Source organism: Tribolium castaneum, chromosome 4 (genome assembly GCF_031307605.1).
Source record: "Tribolium castaneum strain GA2 chromosome 4, icTriCast1.1, whole genome shotgun sequence".
In the NCBI taxonomy this organism is placed as follows: Eukaryota; Metazoa; Arthropoda; class Insecta; order Coleoptera; family Tenebrionidae; genus Tribolium; species Tribolium castaneum.
The window spans coordinates 11,165,793-11,179,433 of record NC_087397.1 but is presented as its reverse complement, the minus strand read 5'-3'; the positions used below and the strand labels follow the sequence as shown (position 1 = coordinate 11,179,433).

The window sequence follows — 13,641 nt, the reverse complement described above, 5'->3', positions numbered from 1 at the left end:
CGACTCAAAGTCATTCACGTCTTAATACCGAACTTTTTCGAGAAGCAGGCCGATAACTACCGTATCCCCTGGTGCGTCAAAAATTTCTGATTCCTGCATATGCATCGCAGCGTTTATATGATTGCGGGCCTATCGTAAATAAACTTCACCGCCGTAAATGACAAGACAGTCATAAACCGACAGCTTGTCGGATTTTCAACATAAAATGCGTGGATTATGGACCAATGCGTTGCCTGTCTTGCGTTATCTACACATATTACCATCGCTATTCAACACCTGTAAGCCGTGATCGTTAAAAGTTCAAATTATTGTATGCGACTTTTTCGTCCCTCTCAATTAAACAACGTTACTATGTTGTCTATAAGCGAGCCTAATAACGGAATATCTTTGCTTTTAGTGAGCGGTCATTAAAACCAACTATGTACAAGATATAAATGAACGATTTCACCGACTTGCCCGTTCAGATGCAATCAGAAGGTACATATTAGCGACGTTGTTGCCGAACAAGTAAGTCGTTAGTAAGCTTTGTGCAGAAAAGCACTCTGACTCCGAGCATGCATGAATACACTACCTATCCTTCTATGATCCAATGACATGAAGGCTTACTGAAAAAGGAATCGACGTGCAATGAAACACTCGCGCAAACTATTGACAAATTAAGCACATTGTGAGCGACAACATTTAATAAATCGGGAATTTAGTTTTTCATATCCGCCCAAGACAAACAATTTTTCCAATATACAAACATGTTTTGTGGTTAATTCTATTTCTGGCTCCACCTGTGGCATCCATCCCCATGATAGACTAACAATGCACCCGTCAACCACGACAGCTAACAATTAAAGCTCGCTCTGACCATCCGATACGCTCCATTCACCCATCGACATCGCGCGGCAGTTGGTTGGCACGACTTTTAAGCCCTCGAAATTGAGCTTTGCAAGAATTTCGGTACCCATTTAACATTCACGCCTGTACGACATTCAAAAACAAGCAACAAAATCACCTCACAGATGACGGTACGATTTTTAATCCCCGAACATTATGAACATTTAGGTGCAGTGAAGCCCGAACAACAATGCGCTGCTGTGGTAAAAGGATTTGCACCGAAGAAGAAGTCGGTGAACGACGAGCAAATCAGGTTAATAAATCTCTCGGCGAATTCGTTTCTCGGCGAGTTTGCATACTTGTGAGCTAAGCTGACAAACTAAGCCGGGACAGACGACACAGAACACCCATCTCGATCGAAATCCCATTACGGCCCGAGCGTTAAAAACGAGAAGAATTTCAATCGCGGGGACAACATGCAAAGAAGCGACCGGTCATGAATCTGCACTTTTTCAACGGAAAACATACACGTTTTGAGTGACAATCATAAAATGGAGCAGGGCGCGAATTATAACACCTTTAGTATCGGTTTACTGCAAACGAGCTATAGTGCTGCAAATCTCACGCGTGCTAGATGCAAATCGCCGCTTGTTTTATTCTCAACACCACAGATGCGACGACAATTAAAAACCTATCTAACCGAGAGATCTCGTAATGAAATAAACAGGCCAATAGTGAGATCGAACGGAGAGCCGCGATTAGCATCTCCAATCAGTCTCGGATTCCTAAAAAATTTGAAATACACCAGACGGACAATTTGTTGAGTTAATACAGCCCATAATTCCGATATAAACGAATTTTTCAAATTGTGAACAGACTTCAGAACCAGTTCGGCAAAGACGTGCAAAATAGAATGGCACTGGTCCAGCTGCCATGTAAAAACTCTTGAGTAGTTGTTGAAGTTAATTTGAATTAAAATTTTTGAGCAACCTATCTTTAAAACGCCGAGTTAATTAGGAGCCGGCCATTACAATGATTATAAATCTATTGCAATTTAACGTGAAGAGTCTTCGCACGAGATGGCACCCAATATAGTTAATAAAGAATGAATCGCTTCTTTGGCGAGGAAAAAAGCAACATATTATTTACCGTTTTTTCTTTCGTGCCGTTTCGTTCCAGTGAGAGTGGAACAACACAACATATTCATGACATTTAAATCTTGTGCGATCGACCGTTTGGAATAAGCCAAACGCATCTCCCGATTATGTAAGCAGCGATATAACAAAGAAACAGTTAGCTTGGCCAAACTTTTTTCCAATAGTCGTTAAGCAAACCCAAGTCGACTTTATAAAGACCCGGTTTCAAATATGTGGGGAAAAAGTTGTTCGTGCGCCGACTTAAACTCAGCACCGAGAAGCAGCAGCAGCCGTGCAGAGAGCACCACGATCATTCTTCTCCTTGTCCATTTCGTTTTACAAGTTTTTACTTTTGAACGCGGTCGCATGAAAGCGCTATACTATCCGTCCTGCTATGCATCAGACCGGTGCTTTCGCTGCATTCCCCACTCGATGTTTCTTTTCCACCTTAGTAGCCAACGAGGAATTTCGATGCTACAATTCTTTCTCGCCCTCGAATCGACCATAAATATCGTTTTCAGGAATGCTAAAAACAATTGACACTTTCAATATTGGAAATTTTTACTTGAACCCGCCCATGCCATAAAATTTGAAAGCTAGCAAGGAACAATCCTAGAAGACAAAAGTAAAAAAAACACCACACAAACCGTGATATCCACAATAATAACAAAATAATAAAAGCAAACTGACGTTTCACTAAAACGGCGAGAGCCTCATTGCTGCTAAATGCAGCTCGTGAGTGGTGTTATTGGTCTGAATAACAACACATTTCAATGAAAGCAATAAATCAGGCCTTATCTACCCACCTTTAAACGGCGGGATCACAATTATGTGTTAATATGTTGAATAAATGATAGCATCGTTTAATCTTTCTGACAATGGAATTTGCACAAATGGACCAGCAACAAAAAGTACGAAACCTGCAAAGACTCGTAACAACAATTTAATTACATTTTAAATTACTCTTTAATATTTCTGAGTTTTGCAACATAACTCAACAATACAGTTTTTGTCTCGCGAGCAAATCTTGTATGCAATGACTAATTAACACCGTCTCTCCTACTTCATGAAGCGTAATAATTAGAACAATGAATACCATTATTAATGTAAATGATAAATGTACCTCGGAAATCTGGTACGACCCTCGTGATAAACAATGCAGTAATTATGCCTTTCGATGTTGTAACCCGAAAAAATTGTGCCCGAAACCAATTTCCCGGGGCAAGCCGAGTGCAATTAAAACATGCATAATAAAACGATTTGGCTGCATCTCTAATGCAAAGGTAAAATAACTTCCGTATCAATTAATCTTTTTCACAGATCTGTACCGTAAAAGGAGAAATATGCGCTGAGTAACATCAGTCATGAATATTTGAGTACTGATAACAAAACCAAACACAAATGTTCCAAGAGTGCAGAATCACCCGGAAAACATGAAGTAAACAAAACTGCACTCCATCCTCAAATATTTGTTTTTCCGCAAATATTTTAACGGTTATCATCATTTTAATAAATTCGTGAGAATCAAATTATCACATAATTTAACATTTTAAGTGTTCCTAATTCATATTAATTATACTTTAGTTACAAATAAACTATTATTTTCGTGGGCATTTGAGCAATTTGTAATTTAAATTCACCGAAATTTAATATTTCATTTTTTGAAACACACCAGTAATTATGAATTTTCTTAATGAATTCTAAAATACCCTTGTTGTTCTAACCGAGCACATAATAAATTTAAGGAAGTGATTCTATTCAAATACTACAAACACTTTGAAAAAATTGATGCAAACGGAAGTTGACACTGTTAATTAAATATGTATGCACCTGCGGATGTTCTTATAACACCAAATTATGTGTTATAAAATTTAATCACAAACACGAAACTGATGAAAACTGCGTTAAGAAAATTAGTGTCAAAATAAATAACTCAAGACGCTCTTAAAAACAGTTTGATAGTTACAAGGCATGACGAGATTATTACGATATCAAATGCCGAGTCTGAAACAAGGATCAGTGTGATAGACATGATCCTGTAAAGCATGAACAATTTTTAATTGAACAGTGCAATCTCTTAATAACGCAAGAGCTAAATACTGTATCGAGATTTATGCTCCAACAATGGGATTAATTAAACACTATGCGGGTTATAAATATCTCAAATGTAAATACAAAACCACTTGCTGTAATTAGATAAACGCTTCACATTACTGGTTTCAGTAAGTATGAAGGCACAATTTATGGCAGTGAAATTTAAGCAAAGTCCAATTCGAAGAATGCAAGAAGTGCATCTTCCGGGAATCTCGTGGACAATAAATTTCTGATTGCAAATGCATGACGATGATAATGTTGTTGGTTAGGTTTCTTCGCATTCAGAGGGCAACTCCTGGTGCACGATGAAACGGATCAATGTGTACGTTGCGTGATGTCGAGTGATGGCCAACAAATTACGCACCGTCAGCATCTTAACGAACTAAGGTCAAATTAACATGTCCGTACAATACAATTACCAAGCTATTCATCGGAAATGGTGGAATCGTCGATCGCCCTGATCAGCTGCCGAGAGGCAGGACTGATGCATTAATCAATTTATGAAACAAGTTATAGCCATTTACAAAGTTCCTGGAACATTAGAACGACTCCAGGTCGCAAAAACCAAAATGGTAAGGTTCGTGGTTACGATTTATTCTGATTTCTATACAATACTATCAGCGTCATAGTTTAGCATGGCTTATGTAAATATGGTGGCTCGGCTTGCAATATTCCAGATTGTGGCTGTTTTTTGCAATTATAATATTGGCTAGCGATATGAGTTCCATGTTCCAGTACCCGCTTACTATTGTTTTCACCATCATTCCGCATGGAATATTCCGTTAAATGCCTTCGACTGTGGAATTAATGGATGACAATAGTATAAATCCTAAGAATTTACAACATACGCTTTAGTCAAATCGAATTCATTGATCCGAAGAAGCAAAATATTTATAAAATGTGCAGTCTCGTGGTGGTCACGTTTTTCCACATTTCTAAGTTATGACAAACGCGTCTGAAGATTATTACAGTCATCTGTTCTAACCAACATACTTTTCACACACAAACTATAATTTAGTAACACGCGAAAGGACAAGACACTGTCATACCAAAGAAGTCTTTGCGGCTCACCTGAAACAAAAAGAAGTAAAATAATAAAAGCGCCCCTTTTCAAACAATTTAGCTTAAAGCTCTCAGATCACGTCTGTGACCTATAGGAAGACCAGGCATCTCTCGGGCGTTATCAGCACCGGTCGCGTCCATAGATCAAGGAAGAGCCTATCGGGGGAAGTATCGGCTCCGGATTCCCCATAACATAACAATGTAGTGGGCTTTTTTTACACTATTAGCTTGTAACGAGTGAGCGCTTACCACCGGCATTGACCAGTATATCTGCTGAAGCACGATCCTCATGCACATTGTGCCGAGCAGGTTCTCACACAGAGCTACAACCAGCGGACCTGCAGAAACGCGACTTTTCCGGATTACGTCCGCAACGCATCCCAGGACACACCAGCTGGTCGACTGCAACTAGAGACCGGGAACGCCACGAAACCATTATATTCACAATTTTTCATCGACATTTTTCCATCAAACGACATTCTGACCACGAGCCACGATCCAATCAGAAAAAAATCAACACCAAAATTTGAAAAACTCCGATTATCATCAACGAGTTCAAAGGTAGCTCGACCTTTGTCAATAAGCTCTGAAATAAAGCAGGTCCTATCTGATGTATGAACTTTATAATCAGACATTATAACCACTGCAATACAAGCTCGCTCGGTTCCCACTAACATATAGTTAGGGCAAAAGCACATCCACTGCTTATCTGTTCCTCGCGTGCAGAATATTGCGGGATATGAATTTCTATATTTGCAGTTGCTGCATCACGACCCGATGTATGTTCATACATATATCCATATTTGCACATTGCACAAGTTTTATTTAACATAATTGAATTTAGAAAAGTTTCGGATTTGTCGCTGTGCACGAACATATGTTTAACATAAATTAGAGCAACCCCGACCGTTTTACAGAATCACGAAATCGTCGCAAATTATTGGTTGCAAACCCTACGTCGTTACCACACTGGGCCGATATTTGGCTGCTCTGAGGAGGGTCAGCAAGTCAACCAGGCACTTGTTTGTTTTAAGTTTCTCTGATAATTATACGTGAGCGATCACGAGCTCGCCCGCCCAGTGCTCTCAACACATCCGTATGCTAACTGCTATAACGCTAAATTCACGTAAAACGCTCAAATATTCAACGCATCATGAGTTATAGCCGCGAATTCCCTTACTGTTCTAAACCTGATAGAAAATAGAAAAATCACTTAGCTCTGAGGCTGCAATGCAACGCAAAACTAATACCTACGTCCACATTTAATCGAAACTTATGAGAACTGCTATCGATCATTAAGTGTTTACGGTAATAACAGTGCAGAACGCAATATAAATTACTTCAGGGAAACGACCTTTCGTGTTATAATTTATAACAGTTCAGTTGACGTTCACCAGCTGTGGACAACTAGCTAGACTGCACTTTTCGACAAATGGTGTACACGTTAGAACACGATCTCCGATTGTCTGAGGAGAGAAAGTGTTCCTAGCATCGTGATATTTGCTTCTAATCTTTGTAATGGATCAAACCTGTCGCAAAAGCAACGTTCACTGTGCGCACAAAACACAAACGTCAAACCAAGTTATTTCCTTTTTATTTAATTGGCTGTGAATTCAAACAACACTTTCGCCATAGGTGAAACATTAATTAGTGATTGATCATCAGCCAGAATATTATTGACTTGCACACTAAAAGAAAAACGTTTCGACATATGAATCATTCGTTGCTGATAATACAAGTCGTGTCGGAAACAATCATTGTTGCAATTTCTACATTACATGTCCACATCACAGTTGGACGGTTTTTATCTTGTTGCCATACAGAGACCAAAAAGTGAAAATCATCCGAAAGTTCTTTCCAAATTTAGAGCCTTCCCCCGAGTTAAATCCGGTTACCTATCACGTTCTCGTATATATTGACACCATCACGAACACGCGAGTGACTTTTATCTAAGAACTTGATGACATTCTGCAAAGGTCAGTCTTGTAACACTTTCTCTAAAACGAAAAACCACCCCACAGCAATGTGAATCAATACATTAGTACAAACAACGCTAGCGATACAAGGGTAGATAAAATGATGGCGTTTCGTCGACACCTGTTGGAGTCCCCTTCGACCTATGTAAGAAGGTATTACCAAGAGGCGTGCAAAAAGTGGCCGTTTATATGAAACGGATCAAAGAGAGGGAAAAAGAGAGAAATATAAAAGAAAAGCGCGTTCAGTCGTGCGTATAATCAATGCCTAGATTCCGTATTCACAGGCGAGGACTCAGTTTTGATTGTAAAATGATACATTTTAATGTTTGTGTAACAATACATGGCCCAGGTGACCCGCAAATGGCAACGAAACAACGGACTCATAGACATGTACTTAAACATGTAGGTCACAAATAACAGTAATTGTCCGTCCACCCCGCTTTAACAAAAATTCCTTCCAGAGATATTAGAGCCTCCATACAATGCAGACATTATGCACGCGAAAGAAGGTTAGTTTATCTTGAAAACGCTAACAATTTAACACATGAATAACAAATAACTGGAAAAATTTCTAGAACAATGGTCGAATTAAACGCCCAATAAAAATTTTGTTTTATTTTACTGGACAGCATTCAAGTCGAGCTTGAAACGGAACGACGAAAAAGGAAAAAAAGAGCTTGCGCCGAAAGCAAATTATCTTTAACTTTCTACTGAAAATTAAAAGATCGGTTGCAAGATACCGGGTCAAAGGACAATATGCCGGAAATAATTCTGAACTTCTATGAATCAAAAGATTTTTATATGCGGACTAACGCCCCAACAGGGGTTCCACCATGATATGATAAATGACGACGGATTGATTTATGCGTGATGTTGGAATTCGAGTGATACGGAGGTCATGCAATTTCTAAGCGTCATGCACACAACATGTTGCTGCAGTATGCTTCATGCTCAACTATAAACTCCATCCAGGTGAAATAAACAGTTACAATTTTCTCGAATATGGGTCAGTAAAGCTGAAATATAGATCGTGCCTTTATTTCGTTTCAGACAAACAGTTTAAGTTCTATAATACCAACTCTGCAAGGTTTACTGCACTCTAATTAAGTAGGTATGCTGTACTAGATAACCCAACAAAACTAACACGAATTTCATTAAATAATTCTGTGATCGTAATTAAATTAATGAATGCTATAGACCCGATGATAATGAACCGTTTCGCATCGCAGATGAAAGTATTCAGATTATGTCTATTAATGTCTATACCCGGCAGTGAAGAATGCCTAATTAATGCAATAATGTACAGCACCAACAAAATCGTATTTTATCCCACTTTACATCTTCCACACAAAACCCACTTATTAGCGAAATAACGTGAATAATTCAAATTTTATCAAGGAAAAAATCCAACTTGAAAATGCGAAAATGTTTTTGTGCCGAGATCGAGAATAAGAATCGTCTCGGAGGTCAATAATTGAGAAGAAAACCTGTCGAGCGCTGAAAATTATTACGCCGATTTGGTCATGTAACAGATGTTGTAAATTCGACAAATAAATAAAAATAGGCACGTACGCTGCGGAACAATGCATAAATATAACCCAGACACTCGAAATTATCATACACTCAAACATACAAATACATAAACATAGGCTCCAGACGCTTTCGGCAGTTCTGAACGACAGACAAGAAGATTATATTGTTTAAGAAGTCGTAAGAGACGTGAGCAACCGATGAAACAGATTCAGGACCGCGCTCCATTGTTATACATCTCTTTGGCTTGTTACTCAAATTGGTAACACTAAATGGCAGGTGAATGATCGAAATTATTTACCAATCTCTGGCAAAATCTCTCCATATTCCTGCTCACAGGAAGATATACTATCAACAAATCGTTAGCAATAATTACTCCAACTCAGCGCTATATCTTTTATTCATTTATGATAAAATTCCAAGTACCGAAAGTAGTAAACTTAAAAGATCGTAAGAATAAAATTTGATGTCGCTGACCTTTCACCTCCCATAAGTTGTATAATTTATTGGAAAAGGAGTATATAAACGATTGAGCTACCCTCAAAAATCATAATTATGGCAGTCAGTAAATAGGAATCTACGTTTGGCCAGAATCTGTGCTCAATGTTCAACAGTAGAGACGTCTTGCTTGATTGCTACTAAAGAACGCGCTACAATACGTTCCCGACTCTTTTTATTATTACTTTCTCGGAAATATGTCAGAATTATAAATTCCTCGATCACGGAGTTACATTGAAAACCATTAAAGTATGTCGATTTAATTAAAATGTTAACATTCAGAAAAACGTTTAGCTCCCTTCATTTCCAGTCGCTACAAATACAGAAACGTTACATCTCAATGTTGCATTAAAATAAATTGCCTCTTTCAAAAGTTCGCCTTTTTAATTGCATGCAAACTAAAAACAAAAGGTCGTAAATGTCTAGTATTTCACGTAGAAGCCTCGCATTATCAGATTAAAAGTTATTATTAGACAAAGTTCAATTATTCCTCAGTAAACGATGAATAAAGAAGTCGTACAAAGTTGGAGCCGGGCGATTATAAACTAGAGCTATTAAGCGAATTTAAATCTGCACAGCGAATAACCGCCTCTGTAAAGTGAATTCCACTGGAATAACTTGCACATCTTACGACACCGGACTGGCAACAAAGTGCCACTAATTTCAGGCCGAGCAAATAAATAGCCACAAGAACGGCGTCGTAAACAAATCGCGCTTCTATTCGAATTCGCTAAACCAACATCAATACTAGCCATAAAGAGCGAACCCCTTCACAAAAATTGCACAACGTCGAACAGAAACACTCGTTAGGGCTTTGTTCTACAGGGTGCCCAAAAACTGCTTACATACAAAGGTAAAGATAGTTAGAAAAAGTCTTTTTATTAAAGTTATTAATAAATAACGAATTTTGGATAAATGATATGTGGCAACATTGTCCAACAGTCGTGACCGCAATAGGTTTCCTAGAAAATAATTCCCAGTGTTGGCACATCTATAGTTCATTTTTTATAGACTGATCCAGAAATACTGAGTCTTTTGGCAACACAAGACTTAAACTTTTAAAGATACTAATGGAATGCGTTTCCAGTTAACAACAATTTAACATTCTTGTGGGGTTGTACGTCAAATAATTGTCAAGAAAAATCGAATTCGGTTGCAATGTTACAAATTACAAGCACTTTCAAATGTGTTGCCAACAGACTCAGTATTTCTGGATCAGTCTGTATAATCAACTGTCAGTGTCAAAATTCTAATAAAGACCAGACTATATCACCCCAAAAGTTTATGTCCAACCACTTTTGAAACTGGCTGTATTCTGTATTTAACATTTTAAACACCACATTTAACATTTTTGAAAATTGGACGTTAGTGTTAATTGTTAATTCGTTAGTGTAAAGGTGGTCTAAAATAACTAAATGTGTTGTTGTACGTGTTTTAAATTAGAGACAACTTGAAAAATTTGGAAATTGAATTTGCCAGATAAAAAACTACACCAACCTTAATTCAAAAAAAAAACTATTTATGATAATGCCAACCTGAGAGCTCTTAGATAGTTAATTATAAAAAAAAATCAACTACATTCGGTTCACTTTCATAAAAACCATTGTGGTGGAAATTGGGTACTCGTGGCATTAACTTTTACATGAGTTGTCATGGTAACAGGTTAGTCAATTCCACCACAATGGTTTTTATGAAAGTGAACCGAAAGTATACACAATGTGATTTTTTTTGATAAATTTTATTTCTTTTTTTTTAATTCAAAAAAACTACTAAAGTCTGTTAGAAAATTTAAAAATAATTATTCATCGTTTTGTTAGAGAACGATTACTTAGTGTGAAAATATTAAAAAATAATGAAAACTGAAGAAGTTAACACAATAAGTTTGTACCTCCAATTTTTTTAAAATATGACTTTAGAAATTTTTTCAACATTTTTTCCGTAATCTGCACTTGCTTCTCAATAACGAACCACTGAGTTGGTTCGCCAGTTTTTGAGCAGCCTGTATAGTGTTTTTAATTAGTGATTTTAATTTCTTATTCGGCGAAAGTAAAGAAAGAAGTCCAGCTTTCACAAAAACACAATTTGAAGCGAATAAATTGCACCAGAAATGCATTTGCTGAATTTGATGATGATTAAGTTGAGGACTTAGCTCTAAGAGGTCGCTGTCCAGATTATCAGCAATCTTGGCGGGCGGATGTCGCGAGCCCACGCTGTACTTGATCCCAGATCACGTCACTATATACTAGCTTCTTGTGGCAATCTCCAACAGCCAAGAACATATATTTTCGTATAAAGCTACAGCCTAGTTTCCTTGGTTATTTGAGACGCCAGCGTTGAAATTTTGGTGAACTCAAGCTCTTCAACGTCTAACAAATGGAGTGACGGAAGAGATCGCGTTATTATAATTATCAAACATTCTTGTCATACAAGCTACGGGTGCCACTCATCAAGCGTGGAGACTGGCATGTGTGCATTAACGACTTAATAATGTAATTATAAGAGAAATAAAAAAACTTCGGACAAAATGTGATTTTCATAAACTGAAGAATGCCCTGAAAGATTATCGAACAACGATTACAGTACCTATTCGCGATAGCTGAAAAGTGTCTACAGTTAAATGTAAATGTTGCGTTAAAGTTAATTGGATAGAACAATGCCAAATAACCATAAAATTGAACAAGATCATTCCAATTACTGTGAAATTGCAAAGCTAAAGCTCGCCTCTAATACAGCCGTCTTAATTCAAGTTATGACGATTTTTTTATGTGACTAACCCAATGTGGTTAAGTAAATGTCTCATTTGATATCTCAATTCCTAAGAATAGATCCCAGAACATGATAAATTACCACAAAGAGACAACTACAAATTGTTAAAGTGCGTGAAGATTATAAAAATTCTCAGAAACGGAATCAACAAGATTCGAATACATGATGTTAATTTCGTGGGGTAATTGCTGGAACGTCTACTTAAAACGAACATCCGATCCAACACAAAAATCTAAATTTTATTTCTTTAATTTATTGTGCAAACAGAGATTAAATTAATCATTCAACAATCGTTAAAGGTTACCTTAGCCTAATTGTGGAAGTTATCATTCATTATTGCTTAACTCAATCAATTCTAATGATGTGCAAAGTTTATTTAACATTCGGAAATTGTATTACCATATAAACCACAGTCATAAATTATCTAGTTTAAATGTAAAATGACAAGCGCATAAACTTCGCACGAAAAAACTAAATCATGTTGGATTAATTTCCGATCCAATGATAATTGGTTCTTGGTTTTAAAATTAATTTAACTGCAAACGCTTTACAATGAAACAATGAGAATTTCAGAATAATTAAAATCAAACATTTGTGTTTTGTTCTCCGGGTAAGTCACGATGATTGTGTAAGTCAGCATTTCTATAACATAGCTGCAGCGTAATTAAATAAGTATTGCGAGAGGTAAAACCATTAAATCAATATTCATACAGTGACGGCTAATTCGATTCCAGTGGTATCAATAGTAAAGGACATTATTAATTATGAGCTTTCTCTGATTGTTGGCGCTGTTCTATTATTAGATGTAATTCAGATCAAGGTTAGCACTGACAAATAATGATAAAATGCAGCAGAACTACAATTCAAACTTATGACAAGCCTTTTAAATATTTTTTCAAGTACGACATACCCAAGTAGCGCATAACACGGCTACTGACTTGAACAATAACAAATAACAATATAATTAACTTCGCAACGTAATATAACAAAAAATTGGAAGGCTTTTGGAAATTCTCAAAATTATTCAAAAACTGAGTTCCTTTGTCTTTAGTGCTTATTCATCGATAGTGGTTTTACCCCAGCAGCACGCTTGACATTTGAAAGTAGTGCAGTATGTGTTGCAAAATACTTATAGACAACATTTCAGAAATAACTTATCAGTCTGAGACAAGCCTGTCATGGTTATATAAAGCTTTCAATGTCGTTAAACGTTGGGCCATCACATAAGTTATTGGAAAGAAGTGTTTTATTTTTGCAATTTGGGAATAAAAATCAAAATAATTATACCGCTAATGCTGGAGGCAACTGTTCGCTTTACCACAGAAACAGATTATGACAGCATCGTATCGTGGCCGAGGCAATTAACCAGAACCAGTCGATAAGATATACTTGGAAATACAGTAGAAATTATAGTAGTGCTGACCATTTGCCTTATAAAGTGTTGAAATATGCATAAAAAGATTGTCGATGGCACTCAGCCCGAGTTTTTATCTAATAGAAGACATATACCCACAAAATAAATAAAACGAGTTCTGAGAAGATTAATTTATTATTAAATTCGCCGGTTAGTGGAAGACAATTCCCTCATACATTGTTGAAACATGAACCATTTGTAAATTATGACGGAACGCGGTGATTTGCGTTGTTAAGTGGGCCTGCATTCTTCGGGGTCAGCAGACAATCTGACCGCCATAATCACAGCCCAGAAGAACCGTGTAGTACTTGGGGATAATAGCGTTCGCTGCTCTTGCGAG

General features: G+C 37.1%; 1 protein-coding gene across 1 annotated transcript in view; it reads right to left on the bottom strand.

Annotated features, from left to right (window-relative positions):
* The window catches only part of Su(var)3-3 (Suppressor of variegation 3-3), a 106,371-nt gene that overhangs the window by 75,538 nt on the left and 17,192 nt on the right, over positions 1-13,641 (bottom strand). The window lies entirely within an intron of this gene.